Consider the following 4,798-nt stretch of genomic DNA (forward strand, 5'->3'; position numbering starts at 1 on the left):
ATTTAGCCGGTTACAAGAGAAGTTACTACCCTATCAGGACCGTTACGTTAGAGGTCATTTTCTAGGCAACACATTCTTCCATAAAAGATGAAATCAGAATACATCGTAGAAAAAATATTTCTTGAGATTGTCTGCATTCCAGGTACGCAGAATAGGTCGGCCTTGCATGTCTTGGATGCGATAGGTTCTATCCCTAACTTCATCATAGATCTCATACGGTCCTTCCCAAGTGGGCGTCAGCTTTCCCTGTTCATTGGCTCGTCCCACAGATTCCATTTTTCGGAGAACAAAGTCCCCTACCTTGAGCACTCTTTTAGAGACTTTCTTGTTGTACTCCCTCGCCATCCTTATCTTGTACAACTGTTGCCTTAATGCCACATTTCCTCTTACTTCAGGTAAAAAGTCCAGAGCCAGCTTCATCATTTCTCAATTGGCATTCTCATCATATAGCATGACCCTCAGCGTAGGTTCACACATCTCTATGGGTAGTACGGCCTCGGCACCATAGGCTGGCAAGAATGGGGTTTTGCCGGTGGAGTTCTTAGCCGTGGTGCTCATCATCCCATAGACCCTTAGCTTCGTCCAGTTTCTTTTTGATCCCCTAGGAGATTATCTTGTTAAACGCTTCGACCTGGCCGTTGGCTTGGGGTCGTCCTACAGAGGCAAAGCAGCTGTGTATGCCGTGATCTGTTAACCATTCCTTCAGCTTAGGCGTCTCAAACTGAGGCCCATTATCAAAGACGATAGCTTGTGGTATTCCGAAGCGAGTCATAATATTTTTCCAAATAAACGCCCTTACATCACTAGTCCTTATATTCTTAAGGGCTTCTGCTTCCACCCACTTGGTGAAGTAGTCAACGGCTACAATTACGTAGCGCCGGCCTCCAGGGGCTGCTGTATAGGGTCCCAACAAGTGAAGGAAATAATTCCCTTGGTCCAAGTATGCATTTAATGTTAAGTCTAATAAATGCGGTTCAGTATTAATTAACAAGTTAATAATTCAGTGAGATCAAGTGAGCTGAATGCCTAGCTAGAGGCCGCTTCAGTTCAAGTGGAATTAATGATATTAATCCACAACTTACTCTTGACTGAACCTGTAGGGTCACACAAATAGTACGTAAACGGATCAAGTATTTAATGGCATTAAATACTCCATCTATGGATATTCGGAATTGACGGATCTTGGTTTCAGTGGGAGCTAAGATCGTCAAAGGCAAGTAAATGAATACTCCGGAAACGATGATATTGCCGGAAACGAAAATATGGATCGTATCGGAAATATAAATATTACCCAAGACGTAGATGTTGCCGGAAACGGAAACATGGTACGTATCGGAAAATATTATCGGAAATGGAAATATTGCCGGAATCGGAAATATTGCCGAAAACGGAAATATTGTCAGAATCGGAAATATTATCGGAATCGGAAAATAATTCCGGAAGCAGAAATATTAAATATTTGTTCGAAACGGAAATTAATTCCGGAATCGGAAATGTTAAATATTGTTCGTATCGGGAATGAATTCCGGAATCGGGAATTTAATCGGAAGCGTATTGTACGAATTAGCATCGGACGAGACTTGCTAGACGAAGGCCCAGCACGGAGCCAGGCCCTCGGCCAGCAAGCTATACGCATCAACACACACGCCGAAGCCTTGCCATGCCCAGAGCAAGGCCAGGCCCAGCAAGGCTTGGGGCGCGCGCGAAGCAAGTGGGCTGCGAGCAATGGGCCAGGCGCCGTGCAGTTCGCGTGGGCCGCGAGGCGTGCGCGCGGGCTGTGCGGTGCTCGTGCTCGTGCTCGTCTGCGTGCTATACGAATCCTAAATCTATCGTAATTCGTGCTATGATTAAATCCTAATCCTAGAAGATAGAAATTAATTAAATAGAGTTCTAAAGGGATTCTAATTAATTAATTCAGTATTCTAATAGGATTCTAAATCCTTTTCCATGATTCTATAAATATGTGCCTAGGGTCACAAAGTTATTAACGAGTTTAATAAGTATTCAAACAATAAAAGCTGTGATTTTTAAGCAGAAAAATCAGCCATAATACTTGCCCATTTAGCTGAAAATAATAGTACCTTAAGGGCGATTGTAGTTGGTCAATCTTAAGGCGGATCCGGACGTGCTGTGGACTATCTACGGAGGGACGACACTTGGAGTCCTAAAGTCTTGTTCTTGTTCGGTTCGGGCGCATCTAGGGAGGGCACGCTACAAAGTGTATGCATCTAAATTATGCTAACTGATTATGTGCAATTAATATGTATCCTGGCATTAAGGTTTTTCCGCATGATTTATGTTGTTCATATGTATCATAACCTAACGCTGGTATCACGAGCCTCTTATTATTTGCATAATCTAAATTTCTTAACATGGTTAAATTTTACAAATTTGCAAAGAATTAAAAGGGGTGATTAATTTTCGTAATTGTTAATTAATTGCAAATTGCGTTTATTTAATTATATGTACGCAGTTTTTCGGCAGTTTATTCGTTACTCAACCAAATCGAGTGATTTTTGTGTCAATTCCGCATGTAAAAGGCATTCTAAAATTTTGACAAAATTCTATTTTTCGGCCGAACCCAGAATTCCTAAATTCGAAGCCTAACTATGACTTTTCGGAGGTTTTAGTTTTTCGAACGCAAAAGTTTGTAAATTTAAGATGTTAAATTGAATATTTGCGATTCTTGTTGATAAATCTTGAATTTTTTATTGACCTACTGTATATGTTTAACAATTTTGAATGCCTAACTTGTTAATTATACAACCTAATTCGTAATTGTAATTAATTTGTTGAAATTCGAATAATTTAGAATTTGATTTGATTTTCATAATTAATTGACAATTTAATTAGGTATCCATGATTAAAAACCACCATAAAAATTGTTAATTTGTGATAAATTTGAAATTTTTATGACCTAGATTTGAATCCATGTTAATCGGAAATTAATTGATTAATAATTTTCGATTTTTCGCCCTAAAATTATAAATTTAATATGATTTATTAATTTGTCATTAATTTTAAATTAAAAATTTTAAATTTTTATGAAAAACGCTCATGAATGTTGCACGCACAAAGCAAAGGACGCTACGTGTTACCCTTAAGGGGTGTTGTATAGTGCGGGCACGCGACGACGAGCAAGGGAGCTCGTCGCCCGTGCGGTACGAATGCAGCGAGCAACATAGCATGGCGCGCGCGCGAGGCAAAGGTGTTGGTCGTGTGTGCTATGCGATGAGCGATGGGCGAGGAACAAGGCACTGCGAGCAGTCGCGTGTGGGCAGCAAGCGAGCTGCGCCAAAGCGCGCACTGCCTCGCGCCAGCGAGCGATGGCTCGCGTGCAGCGTGCAATGCCTCGCGAGGGAGAGCTGCTGCGATGCGATGCAGGTGAGCAGGCTGCGCGCAAGCGTGGCTTGGCTTGCTGCGTTTGCGCGTGGCTGCTGCCACTCGTGCCTTGTGCAACGGTCAGTCGAGGGGCGATGAGGCCTCGAGGCTCGATGGGGCTTGGGCGCAAGCCCAAGTGCCTCGTCTTGCGACGATTGACACGTTTTGGTTTTAATTTGAATTTTCAGTTCGGAAATAATTTTAATTAACTTTAAAATTAATAATTTAAATTGTTTTCTCGGAATTTAATTTTGATTATTATAATTATTATAAATTTTAACTTATACTAATTATTTTACTAAAATTAAACCTTGAATTAATTTAAATTCTTTTAATTCAACTGAAAATAAATTAAATGGATCGATTATAATTTTATATGAGCTTTAAATTTTAATTAAACTTGTATGTTTCCGGTTAGACTAGAAATACATTTTTATGTTTAAAATTAGTAAAGCATATAAAGTTATTGGTTTAAGTGGGAGCCTTTAGTCATAAACTCTTGATTAGGTCTACAAATCCTTTAAGGTTAAACAACTTGATTAGAATTAATAAGGACTGAATAATTGGTAGATTATTGGTGCCTTTGATTAATTGCTGCAAATATTTATGTGATGCATAACAATGTGTTTTACTAACCAGCTACGTGGGCCATTCATGATAATGAATGGGTGAATGGTATATATTGTATATGTACTGTTTTGCAGGTTATGAAGTGACTAGTATGGCCCAAATAGGATAGAAAATATGGTGTGCATACCATTAATTTGAATGTAATTGGTCTAATGTACCAAAGTTTGTTTTTTAATTCAAATGTGGTCTGCGTACCATCAAATAGTCTACAAATCCCGCCTGTTAAAGATGCTTTTTTGACCATTTTACGGCGCCTAAAAGCGTCGGGAATTTGGCTCTCGACGCTTTCTTTAGGCGTCGAGAAAATGAGAGTCGAGAATTTTCTCGACGCCTTAAAGCGACGAGATTGAAGACGCCTTTTGCAGTCCCCCTTTTTGGTTTAGCGTCGAGAACTTCGACGCTTTTAAGCGTCCAGACATTTGATATTGGTGTCGACAACGACATTTTCCCGCTACACCCACCTTTTTAGCTATTTAATTTTCTCGACGCGGAAAAGCGTCCAGAAATTTGGATTGTCTACGACTAAAAGCGTCCAAAATTTCTGTTGGCATAAATTTTTAATCTAAATGATTATGATAACACGACTCCATAAAGCGTCGACATTTATTTGTATAAGCTTTTTTTTTCACATATTCGTGTACTGCATATAAGCTCTTTTTATTCCTCATACCTACTCCTGTATCGCATATATGTACATAATAAAACTTTATTCATCGGAATTATAAATTTAAAAATAAAGTGTAACACAAGATCAATTAAACCTGAATTGTGAATAATTGGTCTTCAA

The sequence above is a fragment of the Spinacia oleracea genome, chromosome 1, assembly GCF_020520425.1.
Source record: "Spinacia oleracea cultivar Varoflay chromosome 1, BTI_SOV_V1, whole genome shotgun sequence".
Lineage (NCBI taxonomy): Eukaryota > Viridiplantae > Streptophyta > Magnoliopsida > Caryophyllales > Amaranthaceae > Spinacia > Spinacia oleracea.